The sequence below is a fragment of the Pinus tabuliformis genome, chromosome J (assembly GCF_031772625.1).
Source record: "Pinus tabuliformis cultivar Carrire ecotype Pingquan chromosome J, CPIR1, whole genome shotgun sequence".
NCBI classification, from domain to species: domain Eukaryota; kingdom Viridiplantae; phylum Streptophyta; class Pinopsida; order Pinales; family Pinaceae; genus Pinus; species Pinus tabuliformis.
In genome coordinates, this window is record NC_142295.1 from 543,545,617 (window position 1) to 543,568,560 (window position 22,944).

The following is a 22,944-nucleotide window of genomic DNA, read 5'->3' on the forward strand; positions in this document are numbered from 1 at the left end:
TATGAGATTATCCCATGAACTTGAATTGAACAAAGAATCTATCTCGGTCTTCTTGCCATAGATACTAATGTGGAAGAGTTTATTCATATCATTCTCTTCCTAGATATGGAGGCTACTCAGATTCACCTCTATTTTCACTAATGTGTAGACAATCTTCTCATCCACATCGAAAATTCTTTCAACTTGATTACTCAAATTTGTGGCTGGAAGATTCTTTTTCTTTGCATTGTTCTAGTGGTTCTTTGGGCTCAAGTTTGAGCATAATTTATAACACTTCTCATCAGTGTAACCATCAATGTTTCAATACTTACAATGTTTGATACAATCCTTGCAATGATGTGCAATGGCTAATATCTTCTTATATTTTCACCATTTCCACTTCTTCTTCATGTCCTTTGAGTTGAGCACATACTTATATTTAGGGGGAGGGGGTGTGAATCTATATAAGATGATCTTTTAATTATTTAAATATCCATCAACCATAATAAAGTAGTCACATATAATATCTATCAACTATAAAATACATAACACAAGTTTTATGTGGCAACACTTTTGGGAGAAAACCACAAAAATAAACCTCCCTTTATAATACTTCATATGCATCATTCTATTGTTACAAATATTTATAGGCACCAAACTAATGGAGACACCAATCTACTGGAGACACCAATCTCCACTAGTACAAATCCTTAAAGGCACCAATGTACTCTTATGGATCTTCATAGGCATCAACCTACTAGAGACACCAATATCCACCACTAAGAACCAACTTAGCAAGAGAAACCAATCTCTTAATTTGAGTGGCACCAAACTTCAAGTTAAAACTTATTCTTTAGTGCATATAACTTATTCAAAAGATGATGAACATTCAAATTTCCTTCACAAATTTTGCCTGCTACTTCTTCACATATATATTCTTCTTTTCACAACTCTCTTTTTCTAGGAATAATATTCAATATTTTCTCATATTTACCTCATCAAAATTTGATCTTTGCATAGAAGGATATTACATTTTCACTTGCACACCTTTCCCTCCCATTCTTTTTGAATTTATATCTAATGGAGACCATTCATGGAGAGTTATGTTTATTTAAAAGGACATGTCAGTTTTTATTAAAAAATAAATAAATGTTTATTCCTCCATCATTGCCTTATCTCCTAGGATAAAGGAATGAGTCCTCTTCCTCCCAGAAAATAAGTTTTTACCTAAGATAAAAGTAGAATTTACCAACAATGATTTATGAGCCTGTGGTTTTGGAATGGTTTTTTCTATGGTAGTACATATAAGAGAGAGATAATTATGCATGTGAATAATTTTGTGTTGTTTTAATATAAATCGCTTCCATAATTAATCCCGTGGCTTATGTCAATTAAATCTTTGTATTATTGTTGCTTTAAATTCTACCTTGTATGAATTTCCTTTGACATCAATGAAAATATTAATTATCATATATGTTATTTGACATCAATGACAAGTTGTTCAACACTTGGAAGCTTCATGTTGCTCTTTCTACTTTGAACTACTTAGTTTCCATTTTTTTCCCATGCTTTCTAGATGTTGTACCTATACACATGCCTCTCCCATAGTCCTTGTCTTGGAAAACATTAATTGCTTTCATATATGGCTATGTATACCGATGAGATACTTGAGGAGTATATATAAGTTCTTGGGAGAGATACCTAGCATGATGGTCATCTTTCTTGTTGGACTCATAATATTTTAGGATTTATTTGGTCAATCTAAATAATCTATACATAATAAGTAGGTAGATGAAGTGAGGAGTCATGATGAAGACCAATAGTCCCTCATAGAAGGTGAAATTAATAGATACCCTCTTGTATATATTTAAATTTGAGTAATGAGTTAAAACAAGTGTGGATTTATTCATATAGTTTGATAGTGGTTTCAAAGTTAGCCTAGCTCTATTCTTGCTCAGAAACACGTCTTGGCCTCTTTTCAAGTTAGATCTACTCGTCTAACCTTCTCTTAGTGAAATCAAAACTAGTTTTCTTGTCTTGCATTTGTTTTTTTCTTAGAACTCTCCTAATTTCCTAGTTGTTTTTAGTATTCTCTTGCATCTTAGTCATAACTCCTCTCTATTCACTCTCAAGTCATCAATGTGTTATTCACTTCCTCATGGCATATAGAAGTAATCATGTGGTATTTGAATCACTTCTCATAACTTGGTGCTTAACTCGTCCAAATTGGCTTCATTCTCCTTGAATAGACAAGATACATGATTTATTGTCTAAAAGACCAGTTAAAACATTCTTAGACATGATATTATTCTTGTAAATACTTCTCTTCATCTACATCAATCTTCTTCCTTACTTTTATTATGCTTGATACCTCCAATCTTTGTGTGCATAAATTTGTATCTAGGGAAAGATATATTCTAAGATTATGAGCTTCAAGCAATTTCTTCTTTCATAGTTTGTTCTTTATATATTCCTCACAATATATTCAACTTTGAAATAAAACCCTAGTCTTCTAGTTTACAGGATGTGTTTATATCATTGGACACCCATTTGGATATTTTGAATGGGGCACCACAAAGTTCTCTTGAATTGAATGAGGCACTACAAATGGGTATTTTAATGTGCCAAGAATCTTATAGGTGTTTATGTTGATCAAATATATAGTTTTCATAGTGTTTATGGTGCACTCCCTAGTTTAGTAGAGAAACCCAACTCATTTCTTTGGCGCCCACTTCTCCTTCCATTTTGCATTATGGTCAAATATTGTTCGCTATACCATTTTGTTGGGTATGTTTTATATGCTTTTCTATCCTGACCCACTAGAAAATGTGTGATATGTAGTGGGGGTGGAAGCACACCTGCACAAGGATTCAAGGGTAGCGCCCCCATTTTTTTTGGGTTGGTTTTTTGCATTCATTTTTGGTAGTTCTGGACACACGGTTTTTTCTAGCAGAAATTTCGTGGTGTATGGTGGGTTGTCCCATGCTTTTGTAGTTTTAGTTAAGTAACTATATTTGTATTATAATTGAGGGTAAATGGATAGGTGTTTCATATATGTCGTGGTATTTATTGTATTGTAATACTAAACAAAACTATATATACTGAAGAAAAGAAGATGAAAAAAAAATCTTGCCAGACTTCCTGGTTTTTCATTTCCAAGATGAAATATCTATGTTAATGTGTGTGTTTTCCATTTGATCTTTTCTATTTTGTTAAGAATTTGTTTGTAGTAATTTAGTGTACAATATTAAAACCAAATCTTGCCAGACTTCCTGGTTTTTCATTTCCAGGATGAAATATCTATGTTAATGTTTGTGTTTTCCCTTTTATCTTTTCTATTTTGTTAAGAATTTGTTTGTAGTAATTAAGTCTACAATATTAAAATAAAGTTTGGTATCAAAGAAGTTTTGGCTTCAATGGGATGCCTTGGTGGCTAAGGGGTTTGTTTGGGCTTGCGATAGACCATGTTACAATGGGAGATCTATGGAAGTTATTCTTGTGGCGAAAAGGAAAAGGTGAGTTGTTCAATGATAGAGATTGATAAATTCAATGGGAAAAATTTTGAGTAGTGGAAGATCAAAATGGAATATTTGTTGGTGGACAAAGATCAGTGGATCATTGTGGATTTGGGTATTGCTCCAACAAGGATGTCAATAAAAGACTACTCCAAATTGGATCAAAAGGAAAAGAGTACAATACAATTATGTCTCTTAGATTTAGTATTATTGAATGTTTCATGGCAAGCTACATCAAAGGTTTTGTGGAACATGTTATAAGCTTTGTATATGTCTAAGTCCTTGGTGAATAAATTGTTCCTATAAAAGAATCTATATCACTTGAGTCTAAAGGATGGAGACTCAGTGATGGAGCATCTAAATGCCTTCCATACCACGGTAAGTCAGCTATTATCTATTGATATTAAGATTTCATATGAATATAAGTGCATCTTTATTTTATGTTATCTACTAGACTCGTGGGAAAATTTAGTTGTTTCCATAGGTAGTAATGAAACTACTTTAAAGTTTGATGAAATATTTGCATCCTTGTTACCGAAGGAGATGAGATAGAAGACCCTAGAAGCAAAAATGGAGATTCCTTGTCTGTAAAAGGATGCTTCCAGAATATAAATATAAATAAGTCATCAAGTGGGAGATCTAAATCTAGAGGAAGATCTAAATATCTAGGAAAGTTTGTAAAGGTATGCTGGAGATGTGGAAAGAATGGAATTACAAGAAATATTGTAGATAAGAAATTCCTAAGAAAGAGAAAGGATCTAAATATGCTCTTTATGCAGAAGAAAAAACCTCCCCAAATGAAGGAGGGGTTGTGTACTTGATTTCTTCAAGTACACATGTAGATCATGAGGCATGGTTGGCTAACTCATGTGCATCCTTTCATATGACCCCTCATAGGGAGTGGTTTTATAAACATGAAATATTCAATGGTGGTGATGTTTTCTTAGGAGATGAATCGGCAGCCAACACCATAACAAGGAAAAGTCAAGTTGAATCTCATGAGTGGAAGGATTCAAACACTCACTAGTGTTATGCACATCCCAGGATTAGCTAAAATTTTGATTTTTGTGAGAAAGATGAGTGATGCAGGTGTAAAAACAATGTTTTAAAAGGATAAATATAAGACGGTTCGAGGAGAAATGATATTGTTGACGGGAGTTTGGATTCAAAATATGTATAAGATGTTATGAAGCTCTACTAGTGATGGGTGCAACAATTATGTTGTTATTGAGAGTGGATCTTAAGAAGGAAAAAATCATACGCTATGTGGAGAAAACACTTATTGACAGGGAAAAATCCACTGCCAACAGTTAGGTTATATCCCCAGTATGAATTTCCAATTAGATCTCACATTGTTTGGGGTAGGATTCCGATATGGTATGTGGGACCAACTACCACCATGATTTTCTCTTGGGTTTTGGGTGAAGATATGTTAATGTGAAGGCAAGTGTGAAATACCCATAGCGTGAACATGAATTAGCTCACAAATGACAAAATTGAAACACAAGGAACAAGATTGTAACAAAAACAAAATAAGAAGTACATCTCAAGAAGATTACGTTAGGTAAACTCATTTGAGACACACAAGAGTAGAGAGCACTAGAAATTAATTGCAAAGTAGTTCACAACTCATAACTAGTGTAATGTTTGGAATGAGAGAGAAAATATTCATTAGAAACATATGAGTCATAAGCCATGAAATAATTATCAACATACAACCCATGTGAAATAAAACATGCAGACATAGTAAGAGTATCAGATAGCATCACTATGAATGAGATTTCTCCTTTGTTAGTTGGTTGAAACCTTTTCAAGTAGGGTTCCAACTACATTTCAATTCTATAATACACGTGATCAATATTAAGAGATTCAAAGGAGTTTACAAGTGTGTACCATACTTATGTTGGAAACAAGGATACTACTAAGAGGGGGTGAATCAGTAGTGTAGGAATTTTACCAAATTAAAACTTCCTTTTACTTTGTGTTCATCATTAAATACATCATAAATATCTTAAATAACCATTATAGAAATTAATGTCAATAATCACAATGGAACACACAAGAACAAGTAACTTTCAGGAATTCTCTTCAATTCATTCATAGGGAAAACTACAACTTCTTGTTACAATTTCTCTGGCTACAACTAGCAAGAAGCTACAACTCCCTGATTTATCAACTACAACTGAATGGATATAAAACCCCAACTATTCTCTAGCACCCACTAGAAGGATCACCAATCCCTAATCATCAAGCTACAGTAACTTGTTTTAGATACTCATTGTTCCATCTTTCATCAATTTTCACACTAAGATCAATGACTTCCCTCTTTTCTTTAAAAAACAAATGAATCCCTCAAACACCAACACCTCCAGCAATATTTAATCACTGACAAACAAACACCTTTAATAATTTCTAGTTGTTTATAAAGAAACCATATAAACACCTTGTTTACACCAGAATCTCGGTCTCAAAAAATAATTGTACACATTCTGCTTGATCAAGCTTGCTTATAAATAATTTTTCTTGATATTTTTAGATTCCCTTTATTTTCTTTAGTTGTCACATGTTTCCTTATTTTTTCCATTGTTCTGTTCATCTCATTATTCTAGACATGTTCTCCAAGTTTTCTGACTTCAACATCCATTGTCTGCAATTTAAACTGACTTTTTCTTTATATTTTAGCAATTCTTCCTTTTTTACAGAGTTTAGCAGTGTGCTTGCTATATTTATCTATTGTTCAATTTTCACTTAACTTCCAAAAATTGCATTCAAACTGATAGTTCCACCTTTATACCTTTAATATCCTTTCGCTATCTCATTTCCCTTCTTCTTCACCATAAAACCAGGTGTTCCCAAACACCGGTTTAGACCCCGAGCGATAAGAACTTTCAAGTCTTGTCGGGAGCCTATTTCCTTTGTTAACGGCTCTGCATCATTGGTCACACCTCTACATGAGGTGACCACCCATAATCCCTAAGGCCAGAGCTTACAAGCTCTCAACTTTTTTATTATTTACAATTCTTCACAAGTTATGGGATTTTGGGTTCCTAGGATGGCCTCACATTCTATTTCGTTATGCCCTTGGTCATGTTTCTACATGAAAACAACCAAGGGACAGGTTCAGGTGCTTAGCTTGACACCTCCCAAGAGCCTCCGCGACTCTATTTTCTACACCCTGGGTTCATTTCTACGTGAAATGTCCCTTCTACGTGAAATGTCCCAAGGGTTGGGTCCACGCACTTAGCCCATAACTCCTAAACCCAACTCCTTTTATTATCCATCGAGCCCCTAGTCTCCAATGGCTGCATAAGACCCTGTGCGGGCGCATATCCCATAGATCCCTTCATATCGGTGCATTCACTTATGTGCACCACAATAACCCGACGAGGTCTAATATTTGGGTTGATGTGTCCGTGGGGATCACCTGAAATTTCTCTGATTAGTTGTCATTGTGCCACCATGAACTGGTGCCTGTTGCTTGACGCCTTTTTATAAGCTCATTTAACAATCTCACCAAGGTAAATCCTATGAGATAAGTTGTCCTGTGGGTCCTCCTGACACCTTTTTTAATTGGTTTTGCTATTGTTAATGCCAACCTGTCAACTTCCAACATGTCTCGACTCTTGTAACCCGACAATACATTTTGCGCACCATTTTAAATATTCCAGGATCATCTTTCTGGGATGATGTCACCATGATGTCACACTTACCATGTGTCGACCTGTGAGTGGTGACACATGTCACCCAAAAAAGGGCCACTTAGGTGGCCAAAAACATTGAATCCACCTACCACGTGTCCTCCTCTTGTTAGTTGATGTTGATGTCACTATCCTCCACTGTCTGGGCCAATCATGAGCTACCACCTCTCCTCATAGAGGAGAGAGAAAATATCCTTTGAGGCCTTGTTTTTCCACTAATTCTTTTATTATTATTTTTTTCCGAAAACCACCGAGTTCAAGCCCTTTCCACAACACCACTCCTAAGTGGATTATGATTTCAGGAGGGGTTCCCTGGGGGTAGACCTTCGTTGTTGATCTATGTGATCAATTGTGAGGGGAAACCACCTCTTGTGATCACAAAGACCTCTGTCTCTGGTGCTGTTGAAAATTTTCCACATAGCTCGATGCTTTCTTCCAACACTTAGCCTTTCATTCTCCTATCAAACCAACGCTCTTCCACACTCTACTTTTCCTATTCCTCCAGGATCTCCTCTCTGGGTTGCCTTCTTCATACCAACCTGTAATCTGGGCTCTGCTACTTGCTCATCATTGTACAACGCTTAGTTGTCGTGTCGCGGTGACTAACGCCTAGTCACTTAGACTTGGGCACCAAAACAATTTTTCCAGGGTAAGCCCGTCGGGTGGGATCCATCTATGTTCCAAATTATTACTGCCACATCTTCCCAGAGCTCTCCCTTAGATGCTCTGCTGGTCTTGGTGCCAATTTTATAACTTGTGCCAAATTTAGCTATGCGCCAAAGACTCTAGCCACCTTTAACTCTACTATGAAGGTCTTAGGGTCACCAAACTTTGATTGGATCTATATTTTGATCTAGGAGGCCTTTTCAGAACTTCCATATATCGTTGGAAATCTCTTTTAGATATTTATCCATCTGGGTGTCCTACACCTGTATCTGAGATGACCTAGTCCTCCAAAATTGGCTCAAAATCCATTGCACTGATTCTAATCTCTTTCCCTTCTTGTGGTCCTTTCTTTGACATAAATGACAACATATTCCCAATGTTCTCCCCCTTTGGCATTTATGGCAACACCAAAATCAAATAAAACACCTTTTTCTCTTCTATGAACAACCTTAGAAAAACATGAGTGTTGCTCCCCCTAAGATAAACTTTTGTTATTGTGCTTGATCGCCACTATTTCTACTTTCACTACAACAAAACCTTGTGATTAGCATCCATTTTTGCTTCCTTTTTTGCATCTTGAGCCCATTTTTGGTGTTATTTATGTTCGTTTATCAAATATGGGGAAAAACTTGATGCAAAATTTGCACTGCGTTTTGCACCAAGTTTAGCACCAGGTATTGTAATAGGTATTGCACCAGGTTTTACACCAATTTTTGCGCCAGGTTTTATGCCAAATTTTGTGCCATCCTTTGCACCATGCTTTTCTTCAATTTTGGAACCTAATTTTGTTTCACCTACTTTTGCATCCTCTGTTGCATCCACTTTTTGTGACTACACCTGCATCAACATTTGCATAATCTCTTGCATCCTCTTTTGCATCTTTTTTTAAGTCATTTTTTGCATCATTTTTTTCATCCCCTTTGCGCCAATTTTTGCATCGAGCTTTGTGTCTAGTTTTGCATCTACTTTTGCATATTGTTTTGCATCCATATTTACATCCTCTTTTTCATCTATTATTGTTTCCTTTATTGCATCCAATTTTCGTGTGCCATAATTTGCACCTAGTTTGGAACCTCCATTTGCACCCATTTTTTCTTCTAATTTTTCATCCCCATATACATCTAGGTTTTCATCAACTTTTACATCTATTTTTTCATCTCTTTTTGTATCCACTTTTGCGCCAGGATTCGCATAGGCTTTTGTGTCTCATTTTTCATTTACTTTTGCATCCTATTTTGCATTTATTATTGCACCCATGTTTATGTCCACTTTTGCAACCATTTTTACATCTTTGTTTGCATCTTCATTTGCTTATTTTTTTCATCTATCATTACATCCACTTTTGTTGTGCCATGTTTTTCACTTGTTGTTGTACCCATGTTTGCTTCCAATTTTTCATCCATGTTCGCATCATCTTTTGCATCTAATATTTGCATCAAATATTGCATCTCTTTTTGCATCCACTTTTGTGTTGGGTTTATGTGTTAGGTTTTGCATCTCATTTTGTATCTTATTTTTCATCTACTTCCATTTCATCCAATTTTATTTCTCTTGTTGCACCCATGTTTGCATCCACTTTTAGATCCCTTATTACATCTTTTCTTGCATATAAGTTTGTATCTTTTTTTGTGTTTTTTGTTACATCGACTTTTGCATCCACTTTTGTTGCACCATAATTTGTGCCATATCTTGTGCCTACCATTGCAACTCACATTTTCTTCCACTTTTTCATCCACATTTACATCCTCTTTTGTGTCCAAGTTTGCATCGAATATTGTTTATATTTTTTGCATGTCATTTTTTCATCTACTTTTACATCCACTTCTAATGCGTCCACTTTTGCATCTAATTTTGTGTCCGCTATTACACCCATGTTTGGTTCATGTTTACATCCCTTTTTTCATCCAAGTTTCCCTCCTTTTCATCTAAGTTTGTGTCCTTTTTTACGTCTGTTGTTTCATCCACATTTGTTTCACCACAATTCATGCTAAGTTTTATGCCTACTATTGCACCCATGTTTTCTTCCACTTTTGCATCCACATTTTCATCCTATTTTGTGTCTAAGCTTATTGCATCTACTTTTGAATCCACTTTCGTTTCAATTTTTTTGTCTTGTTTTGCATCTACTTATGTTGCATCCACTTTTCATTCAATTTTACGTCTATTGTTGCCACCATTTTTTTTGTTCACTTTTGCATCTCTTTTCCAACACTCATCATATTTTCTACATTGATCATATTTCTTGTGACATTGACAATTATGAACAATTGATGACAATGTCAATAATATGATGATGATGATAATGAATATGATGACGATGACATGAATTATGATGATCATGATAATGACAATGATGATAAAGGTGATGGTGGTTACAATGATAATGATGATGATGATGACAATTTTTGTGATGATGATAATGCTAATGACCTTGGCCAATCTTCCCAATTTTTAAATCTTGTCATGGTCATTATATTTGGCGTCATATTCCAAGTCATCATCATTATTGTAATCTAGGTCCTCATCAAAAACAATAATGGCATGAATGATGATGACGATGCCAATGATGATGATGTCCATGATGGAAATGACAACAATGATGATATAAATTACATTAATGATGATGATGGGGATCATGAAAATGATAAAGATGACGATAATGGTAGTGATGATGATGATCGTCGATCATCTCTCAAAAATAGAGTTGTTATTTCTCTTGCATATGTCATGTATCATAACAACCCTTTTCTAGAACTCATAACATTTTTTGGGTTGATGATATTTCTTACGACACCTATAATTATGAATAATTGATGACAATGTCCATAATGATGATGATGACATGAATGGTGATTATGATGATAATTCAATGATAACAATAATTATGACGATGATGGTGGTGATGATGATGAGAATGAATCTGATGACAATGATTAGGATGATGTCAATGACCTTATAGTCATGGATTCATGAAATTACTAGTTTCAAGATCATCTTTTTCATATGCATTACTATCGTACTTTTTACATTTTCTATCTCTCTTGGGATATTTTCCTCTTCTCAATAATATCTATTAGATTTTCCATATACATGAGATATAGTTAGAGGGTCACTTCATCTATAGATGCCCCATTTATTATGAGATTCAAGGGATGTTTTATTGTTTTTTATCAAGATTTGGATGGATCATTTTTTACTCCCTTTCAATACATTTCTAACTCTATTTATGAGGGAGGTCCTTGGATTTAGATCTTTATATAAGGCCTTATGTGGTCTTCCCCTTTTGAACTCTTCCAAGGGGATCATCTCCTTCCATGTTTTCTTTCCTGCATAAGGCCAAAATTGACAAATATAGATTCAAACTTCTTCAACTATAAAACTGGTGATGCCTCATACCTCTTCTTGACCCCCTCAATGCGACATCTTTCTTCAGAGAGACTATTGAGGATTTCCCATCACAGATAGAAGGTTGGATGTCATAGGACCTATTACCCTACTTCATGTTGATAAACCAAGTGTTAGGAGAAATTTTTTTATTTATCTTAACTTGATAAGTACTTGTGAATTTGTTTTGGCTTCTTACTACTTAGATTGTCTTCTTCATCAAGTAATTACACAAAAATGCAAAACATAAAGATCACAAGGAAACAAAGAACACCAAGAAATAGGCTCTAAGCTAGGGGGAAAACCCAAAAATACTTCTCTTATAAAATTAGATCAGAAAGAGATATACAAGACCCAAGATCAAGACCAAGATTGCCATGAATGTCCAATTCAACCCTCCTCCAAGTCTCTTCCAACCAAGTCAAAGTCAGCGAAAGTCAACATTGTTAAAACACTCTAAGATATGGTCAAATCACAAAAAAATTGGGCTTGTAGTGAAGGATGAGGTTCAAACTTGTAATTTTTGTAGAGAAGTCACAGAACCTTCACACATGTGAATAGAAACAGGCTGAAAAAATCATATTTTATCTCTCCTTTAGTTTCGGTTGTCTATTATTCTTGTTTGGAACAAGAATCGATGTTTTGTGATGATAAGTGATTGTTCTTCCAAGTGATCGAGTTGACTGATATACATATATACCTATCCAAGAGGGTTGAATAGCTTCCTCTCAGTTCGAATTTGTCTTGTGTTTATTCTTTCACTCAAAATAAAAATTCCTTTTCGTTTTCTTTCAAAAGTCCAAATGGGATGACTCAAATACATTTATCTTGACTCAAAATAGTTTCTTTTTTACTCTATAAGCATGAAGAACATGCTTTGACCCAAAATGAAATAATAATAATGAGTATAATAATAAATATCAATGATAAACATTACATTTTATTGCATTATGAAGACTGACACTAGTTACATTTTTCAACACTCCCTCTAAACTAGGGTGGTATTCATAATAACACAAAAAAGTACTCTCAAATTGAAATATTCATATAAGAAATGATTTGGATTGATAAGCATCAACAATGATTTACATCATCATAGCCAAAATTTTCAAAATAGCAAGGCCTTGACTAATAAGTTCTATCTCTGCATTACATCAAAGCACAATTTTGGGAGGCATAAATTTGAACACCACTTCATCTCTATGCACTTACCCCACCAAGATGTTCACCATGTATATCCTCACATGATTATTTCCTAATCCATTGTTATAATACTTGACTCCAGGAAATTTCGATCATCATGACTATTCTTATCTTGGATTAATGTACTTGACCTATGGTGGTTAGTCCTAGTCAAGGTACAAATTATCAAATAATATTGGTCCCAGATGTTTATCCAATCCACTATTATCCCTACCGGTGTCTTTACTAGGCTTATGATTATTAGTCATGGCCATAGTACATGACACATGGAGAATATGGTGTCCACTCTCACTCCCTCTCAACCAAGGAGGAGACATCCACAAGCATAATATTTTCTCAAGAATACCCATATTTTCATAGATAATAACATCATTAATTCATTTTCATCACATGACACCTTTATGATTAAGGATTCATAGATTTGTAACAAAATATTTCCCCTTTTGTCATTTTTGATGAAAGAAAATAAAAAAGTGAAAGTGAAAATCATTAAAGATACACTAGAATGATGTATCTAAGTCTAAACTCTAAGTTTCAAGTGAAAATTCATGTAAATGTTATATCTATGAGTTGTGCCAAACTTATGAAAACTTCATTCCCTAAGTCCTATATATAAGAAAAATAAGAATAAAGAACAATAAGGCCCAATGAATGGTAACTCATGTATTCACTGCCTCTTTAGCAAACATATGAATATATACAAACACTCATAGTCACACTTGATCACATTTTTGTGATGGTTAAATCATGAAGTCCTATTTTCCCTTGCATTTTTACTTCATCATTTAAGCACCTAATTGAGGATCTAGGGAATGTTTTTTGCCTAAGGGTTTCATGTCTACTCTTGGTTTACTTATGTCACACTATAATCAGTTTATGTGATGGAGTGAAATACTTGAGTTTGTGGAGTGAATAGAACAGTGTATTAAGTTAGTCACCACATACACATGTATTACATCTCATTGATCCACATGTGTGGGTTAGACACTCATTGCTTGAGCACTTTAATGGAGACTACTTTAGGGATTTTATGGTATAGCTTACAAAATATCTTGGTAAACATTCTGATTCATCCTTTCTTTTCCTCGAGAAAATTGATAATATTGAAGCCACTCCCAATACTCCATGGAGATGGTGAGTATAAATTACTTGTGCTGGCAATAGAATTGAGAAATAGAGGTTTTCCATTTGCGATATTGGATTCATAAACATTGGATACATGGTAGTAGTTCTCGATGTCAATTAACTAAAATTGGATTGTCATAATGTGAAAAGAGGTCAACATATTGGTAACCTTGATGTCTTGATCATTCCAAATAATAGCCATTCCACCCAAGTATCTCTAAGCATCAATCACTACTAGGAAATTCCTCCCCTATTTTCTAATTATATGAGGTATAACCTCACTTAATATTTTTATTTCTTGTATCAAAATTATTGATGGGTGATTTGCGTACCATTTTTTTTTTGGAGTCTTTGTTTTCCTTTACTATTGAGGCCCCTCATGTTCCATGATACTATTTCCATGGAGAATTTACACACAAAGGAAGTATAATGTGAATAAAAAACCCATGTTTCAAGATTTAAGTGCCTAGATAATGCCACTTCATGACTCATATATTTCCTTAACCCGGGACCAAATGGTGAACTTGATGGCCTTAAGGGAAATTGACCAATGAAAATCTCAAAAAGAGGTGACTTTTGACTTTATCACATACAAGTTAATATACTAAAAAAAATATCATAACAATTTCATCAAGTAATGAATCATTTCATTATAAAAGACAATCTATAAACCTTTTTGGAAATTTTTGCTAAGCCATGCTCAAAACCAACATATTTAATATTAATATTTAACAATAATATGGAAAATAACAAATTTTCATAAATTAAATAACATGTTATCAAGCCTAAGAAATGTCACTAAAAGGCAACTAAAAATCATGCAACTAATGGGAGTGACCACTCAAGGCCACCATAAGACAATTAATCTACTAAGACCAAGATTAATGGGGACAAAGATTTACAAAGGACAAAGGAAAACCTATTTTAACTTTATTGTTTTATTAGGTGCAAGTTGAACATCTCAAGATATAATGAACAATAGAATGAATTTTATCGCATTAAGAAAACCCAAGCATATTCTATAACTTAGCAAGGAAGAGACGTATAATACCCTGTTGGCAATAATACTGAGAGGGGGGGGTGAATCAGTATTATATAATTCTTTTCAATATATCTTCTAGATTTATACTTTAATTTATTCTTCAGATATTGATCATTAGTTTGTATGTCAGTACCATATAATGATGAGCAAGAATAGGAAAAATAGATAATCACACCAAAGAACACCAGACATAAGGTGGAAACCCAATGTGGGTGAAAACCACCTGCTGCAATATGTCTCTATATTCTTTCAATTAGAAACTTCTTTTACAATGATTTTGTACTGGTGCAGACCTTTACCAGTACGCAGGTTGCAACCTGCTGAGAGCTACAACCCTCTCTCGTTTTCCGGTCTCTCCTGGAAGGGAGCTACAACCCCCTTAGCTCTTGTACTAGCTAATCTACTAGTACGTAGGTGCTGACGTACTTCTTTTCTTGCAAGGATCACTTTTCATAAATTTTCAAACTGGATCCATAAACATCAAATAATCATCAAGTACATGTGAATCAACCAATCTCCTTTTTAAATCAACCAATGAATCAACCAATAACTTCTCAGAATGCAGTAACCAGAACAACAATACCAGTAATCTAAACCCAGAACTCTTCAGAAATAGATAAAAGGTAGCCAACAAATATTTCAAGAAAAGTCCGCAACTTCACCAATAGAAGCCTGCGAATATCCGCAGCTCTTTTGTGTCTAAACTGCGCAGATCCGCACCTGGTCCTTCTTCTGCTCTGCGTACCTCCGCACCTACTCCTTCTGCTGCACTGCGTACCTCTGCGCAGATCCGCACCTGTACTTTCTGCCTAACAGTGTACCTCCGCACCTGGTCCTTCTGTTCCTCTGCATACCTCCGCACTGTGCCTTCTGCTGCATTGCGTACCTCCGCACCAGCGCCTTCTGCTTCGTTGCGGACCCCCGCACCTGCACCTTCTGCTATGTTGCGGACCCCCGTACCTGCGCCTTCTGCTGTGCTGCGGACCTCTGAATAGAGCCAAATTAACAGTCCTCCAATGTGCCACAGACAGTCAGATCCACAGATCTAATCATGCGCCTGAGAGATCACGACCTATCAATAGATTCACCTTAAATTTCACCTTGATTTATATCTAGTTTTTCAAACTGATCACCCAAAATTTCAGATCTTAAGATATTCAAATTTCACAAGTGACTAGCCAAGTGATCTCCTTTCCTTTTTATAGGAAAGCCCTTATTAACACCATGGGACAAAACCATCGAAAACCAATACAAGGGATCCAAACCAGGGTTCAATAATTTAGATCCTATACCATGGGCCAAAACCATAGGATCATGAACTTCGAGCTAAATACCATGGGCCAGACATAAGAATTCCCACGTGTGCGCACTTTCTCTGCATTGGAGTGAGTGGGCTGCGGTCCGCACCTTCTATTCGGATAACCTGTGGACATGACCGCACTTGGTGAACGGCGTGCCTGCGGGCCCGCACCTTTTGAACAGTGTACCTGCAAACCCCTTATTTTCCATCATTTTGAGAGCCATAACAGATATTTGCCACTTGAGTGAGTTTCCATCAAGTACAACACCTGTGCCATAGCGCTAAACCTGAATCATAATGCCAAAATCTCCCCCTTTGGACTTGATGGAAACCCCAAGATCCTCAAATTCATTCTCCCCCTTTGACATCAAAGGCAAAGGGTGGACCAAGATATTCTCTTCCTTTGCTGTCCATACTCCCCCTGAGTGCCTGCTGAAATTTCTGAATGAGCTCCCCTTGACTATAGATCAGATCTGCAAAAGAAAAATTCTTCAAGAAGAACCATAATCTACTATACACCATACATGACCTTGACAAGAGAGATAGAGACATATTAGTAGCAATATTCACATCAGCATCCATGTTCTCATTCTGTACTTTCTCCTCCAAGATCTTCTACCATAATGCCAACAATACATTATTAGAAGAATATATGCTCCCCCTGAACCTGTGCCATTCGATCTTCGACCAATCCATAACCCAGTAAATGTATGCGTATACCCCATATGAAACTCGCGTACAACCAACAATCTCTGAAACAGATGAGATCCAACAACAAGATGATGCATCAACTACCCCCAGCTTTTGCCTGAGGTATTCAAAGGTCTCCCTAGGCAATGGTTTGGTGAGTATATCAGCAACTTGTTCCTTAGAAGGAACATACTCCAACTTGACCTTTTGTTCAAGCACTTGTTCCCGAAGAAAATGATACTTGATAGGTATATGCTTGGTCTTTGAATGCATGATTGGGTTCTTTGAAATGCTGATAGCACTTGTATTATCACATAGGATGGAGATAGGTGGTGTACAAGTGATTTGAAAATCCTGCAAGGTCTGCATCATCCAAAGGAGTTGAGTGCAGCAAGATGCAGCAACCACATATTCTGCTTCAGCTATAGATAAAGCAATCGAACTCTGTTTCTTGCTGAACCAAGATACTAATCTGGAACCCATAAAGAATGCACCACCACTTGTGCTCTTCCTGTCATCCACGCTTCGGGCCCAATCTGCATCTGTATAAGCATGAAGTGTGAGATCTGTATCTCTAGGATACCATAAGCCATAGTTTTGAGTTCCTTGAAGGTACTTTAAGATTCTCTTAACTGCATGAAGATGAGTTTCCTTGGGATTTGCTTGAAATCTTCCAACTATTCCCAATGCATACATGATGTCTGGTCGGGTACCTGTCAAATAAAGTAGACTTCCAATCATGGATCTATAGGTTGGTTGATGCACTACTGTTGATTCATCATTTGCACTGAGGCTGCATCCTGTAACCATAGGGGTACATACTGGTTTTGAATCTTCCATGCCATACTTCTTCAAGATCTGCTTGAGGTATTTGGTTTGAGACAAAAAGATACCGCCTTCATTTTGTTGGATTTGTAGACCAAGAAAATATGTCAGCTCTCCAAGTAATGACATTTTGAATTCTTTCTGCATCACCAAGGCAAAGCTTTGACTCATAGTTTCTTCATTGCTGCCAAAGATAATATCATCTACATACACAACAAGTATTAGCAATTTGTCATTTTCAATTTTTATATAAAGATTGCTATCTGTTGATCCCTTTGAAAAGCCTTGTTGATGAAGATATTTGTCCAAATGATAGTACCAAGCCCTTGGAGCCTGTTTAAGACCATAAAGAGCCTTTTTTAGTCTACATACAAGATTTGGATCATTCCCAAGAATGAAACCATCTGGTTGCTCAATGTACACCTCTTCTTCTAAGTCTCCATTCAGAAAGGTTGATTTCACGTCCATTTGAAATACTTTGAACTTCTGAAAGCTTGAGAGAGCAAGGAACATTCGGATGGCCTCAAGTCTAGCAACGGGAGCAAAAGTTTCTTCAAAGTCTATTCCTTCTTATTGAGCATACCCTTTACAAACAAGTCTGGCCTTGTTTCTAATTACTTCCCCATTTTCATTCAACTTATTTTTGAAGATCCATTTTGTCCCTATGACATTCTTATCTTTTGGTCTAGGAACCAACTCCCAAGTGTTGTACTTTTCGATCTGCTCAAGTTCTTCATCCATTGCCTTGACCCAACATTCATCTTTGCATGCCTCTCTTACATTTTGTGGTTCAGTGGAGGAGAATAATGCCAAATAGCTTGAAGCTTCTACAATTGTTCTTCTTGTTTGTACGCTTTCCTCCTTTTTCCCCAAGATTTGAGATTATGGATGATTCTTTTGAACATACCTGGATGGAGTCTTCCCTTCTATCCTTATCTATTCCTTTGGTGCCTCTTCAGGTTCTTCTTCATCATCAGTCTGATTTGAAGGATGATCTTCATCCTCTTCGATATTTTCATAATTTACTTGCCTAGGAATGTTTCCTTCTTCATCAACCACTACATCAATTTTGTCAACTATTCTTCCAAGTCTTTTGTTGTAACACTTATATGCTTTGCTATGAGGAGAATAACCAAGTAGAATCCCTTCACCTGCTCTAGGTTCAAACTTGCGAAGATGTTCATCATTATTCTTAATATAACATTTTCTTCCAAAGATTTTGAAATGTTTTACCGAAGGAGTCTCATCATACTAGAGCTCATGAGGAGTTTGAGTGCTATTCACCCGGACATTTGTTTTGTTGAGAATAACGACCGCAGCAAATGCATCTTCACCCCAGAAGGTTGCGGGAGTTCCAGATTCATCAAGCATTGTACGAGCCATTTGTTGAACCGTTATGTTCATCCTTTCCACTACTCCATTTTGCTAAGGAGTCCTAGCTGTAGAGAATTCCCTTCTTATTCCATGTTCTTCACAAAAATCGAAAAAGTCATTTGAGGTAAATTCCCCACCTCTATCAGACCTGAGGCACTTAATTTTGTGATCTGATTCGTTTTCAACCAAGGCTTTGAAAGATTTGAATTTTTCGAAGGCTTCGTCTTTGTGCTTCATAAGTCCTATCCAAACCATCCTGGAGAAGTCGTCAATGAATAATATAAAGTATTATTCTCCTCGAGGTGACCTTTTCCTAGATGGTCCACATACATCTGTATGGACTAGTTCAAGAGGCCTACTAGCTAATCCTTCCTTCTCAGGGAAGTTAGTTCTGGTTTGCTTACCAAACTAACATGATTTGTATATTGTATTGTCTGGAATTTTGATGTCTGGAAGACCACGAACTGCCTGGTATTTGCATGCTTTCCTTATCTGTGAAAAGCTTAGATGCCCCAACCTCCGGTGCCATAACCACTGTTCATCATTCTTGCTCAAATAGCATTGTTGTTGTCCTTCTTCAAATATGTATAAATTATTTGGAGTTCTTATGCCTTTGATCACTGTTTTTCCTGTATCAAGATCACGAACACTACATCCATTTGATCGAAATATTACCTCAGTTCCTTGATCGCACATCTGACTGACACTCAGTAGAATATGCTTCAAGCCATCAACATACAAAACATTTCCAGCCTTGACTTTCTCTTTCAACTGAATAGTGCCTTTTACTTTTATGACTGCAGGGGTATCATTTCCAAAAGAAACTTTCTTTCCTTTTTCTAAATCACTATATGATTGAAGTTTTTCTTTATCACCTGTCATATGCTTCGAACATTCGTTGTTGATGTACCATTGATTTTCCTGTCCTTCTGCATATAAATCTATCCCACATCTTTCTGGTTGCGGTTCCTTCATTCTCCATGTTCTGGCATTTGAGGTTTGTTCCTTCTGAGTTGTCTTCCGAAACCTGCTCTTGCATTCAGACTCTTCATGACTGAAGTTATTACAAATAGAACATTCAATTTCACTTTCAAGGGCGGAAAAGTTGTTATAGGTCCTTTTCGTGATTCCAATCATATTTCTTTGCTTTTGAGCTTCTCTAGTCATGATTGTCTTATAGGCAACACATTGAGATGCTTTGTGACCAAAGTTATGGCAAGAGAAACATTGGCCATTGAAGAAACTCCTGCGATTATCAAATCTATCACCCAACCAATTGTAGTTTCTACTGACATCCATTCTTGAGGCAAATTGGGAAGATTCTACCTGTGGCTGGTTGTAGCTTCTATTTGTCCTTAAGGTAGCTTGCCCCCAATTTTATTGATAGTCTTTGTTCGTTCTTGAGGTAAATTGTCCCTGATTTACCTGATGATTTCTATTAGGCCTTTGCTCGCTCCTCCTTGCTGCATCAAGATAAATTTTGGAGGTGGATGCTTGAGATGCTTCTCCATTATATCCTAGACCTGTCTTGATTAGTGGAGAATGCTGCACATTGATAATCTCATCCAGAGTTTCAGACCCTTTAACAAATTTAAGATTAAGAGCTTTTGTTTTCTCAATCTCTTTTCTAAGACTAACAATTTCACATTCCAATTTTTCGTGATGTTTTTCCCTTTTAGCCAGTTGACATTGCAGAGAATCAATAATCACATTTTTCTCTTCTAAAAAAATTTTGAGATTAGAAATCTCTTCATAAAGACCTTCTTCATCTACAACATCCATATAACCATCATCTTCAAAAGCCATTAAAAGTTTATAATTATTACCTCGTTCATCTTCGTCACTATTTGAAAGTCCATCACTATCTTCATGAGTGTAATAACTTTTCTTATTTTCATTATGTTTCTTGTTCCATCTAACAGGTTCCTTCCCCTTGTCAATCTTATCCTTATGAGGACATTTGGCAGCATAGTGACCGAATCTTCCACAAGCAAAGCATTTGAAAGGTAACTTACCTCGGAATTGTCCAACACCCCGTTGAAGGTTTTTGACAAAATTTGATTCTTCTTCTTCTTCTGACACGTGTCTTGACTCATAGTAATCTCCTTTACCGGAAGCCTTGAAGATAGCTTCTCTCCTGTCTTATGGTCCTCCTTTCCTCATTTCATAAGTAGTCAGAATTCCGTGCAGCGGTGACATGGTAAGGTTTCGTAGATTCTCCTTTTCTTCTATTGCAGAAACTTTAGATTCAAGCCTAGGGGACAAAGATCTTAGAACCTTTTCAACCACAACAGCCTCTTTTATTTCTTCACCCAAATTTTTCATACAATTAACAATCTCATCTATACAAAGGAAATAGTTAGCCACACTTTCATCGTTGTGCATTTTGAGATTTTCATACTGAATTCTGAGGGTTTGAAGTTTTGCTCGTTTTACCTTATCATCTACTTCATAGCTCAAAACAATCTTGTCCCATATTTCTTTTGCGGATTTATACTGCATAACCTTCACGAATTCTGATTGAGATAGACATCCTAGTAGAGTATTGACAGCCTTTGCATTTGTTTCATATTTCTTCTTCTCAGCCAGATCTGTAGGAGTTGCTGATGGAAAAGTGTACCCTATATCTATGATATCCCAGACTTCTGTACCAAGAGATTGAAGATAGGCAGTAACTCTTACCTTCCAATATACGAAGTTTTTCCTGTCAAAAATTGGTGGCCTGATAGATGCTTCTCTCTCGTAGTTTCTCATGATTATGGATCTTCCTTCAAGCGATCAAGCTTCTTCAGAAGGACATGCTCTGATACCAATTGTTGGCAATAATACTGAGAGGGGGGGTGAATCAGTATTATCTAATTCTTTTCAATATATCTTCCAAATTTATACTTTAATTTATTCTTCAGATATTGATCATTAGTTCGTATGTCAATACCATATAATGATGAGCAAGAATAGGAAAAATAGATAATCACACCAAAGAACACCAGACATAAGGTGGAAACCCAATGTGGGTGAAAACCACCTGCTGCAATATGTCTCTATATTCTTTCAATTAGAAACTTCTTTTACAATGATTTTGTATTGGTGCAGACCTTTACCAGTACGCAGGCTGAAACCTGCTGAGAGCTACAACCCTCTCTCGTTTTCCAGTCTCTCCTGGAAGGGAGCTACAACCCCCTTAGCTCTTGTACTAGCTAATCTACTAGTACGTAGGTGCTGACGTACTTCTTTTCTTGCAAGGATCACTTTTCATAAATTTTCAAACTGGATCCATAAACATCAAATAATCATCAAGTACATGTGAATCAACCAATCTCCTTTTTCAATCAACCAATAACTTCTCAGAATGCAATAACCAGAACAGTAATACCCGTAATCTAAACCCAGAACTCTTCAACAATAGATAAAAGGCAGCCAACAAATATTTCAAGAAAAGTCTGCAACTTCACCAATAGAAGCCTGCGAATATCTGCAGCTCTTTTGAGTCTAAACTGCGCAGATCCGCACCTGGTCCTTCTTCTGCTTTGCATACCTCCGCACCTACTCCTTCTGCTGCACTGCGTACCTCTGTGCAGATCCGCACCTATACTTTCTGCCTAACAGCGTACCTCCACACTGTGCCTTCTGCTGCGCTGCGTACCTCCGCACTGTGCCTTCTTCTGCGCTGCGTACCTCCGCACCAGCGCCTTCTGCTTCGCTGCGGACCCCCGCACCTGCACCTTCTGCTACGCTGCGGACCCCCGCACCTGCGCCTTCTGCTGCGCTGTGGACCTTTGAATAGAGCCAAATTAACAGTCCTCCAATGTGCCACAGACAGTCAGATCCTCAGATATGATCATGCGCTCGAGAGATCATGACCTATCAATAGATTCACCTTAAATTTCACCTTTATTTAGATCTAGCTTTTCAAACTGATCACCCAAAATTTCAGATCTTAAGATATTCAAATTTCACAAGTGACTAGCCAAGTGATCTCCTTTCCTTTTTATAGGCAAGCCCTTATTCACACCATGGGACAAAACCATCGAAAACCAATATAAGGGATCCAAACCAGGGTTCAATAATTTAGATCCTATACCACGGGCCAAAACCATAGGATCATGAACGTCGGGCTAAATACCATGGGCCAGACATAAGAAT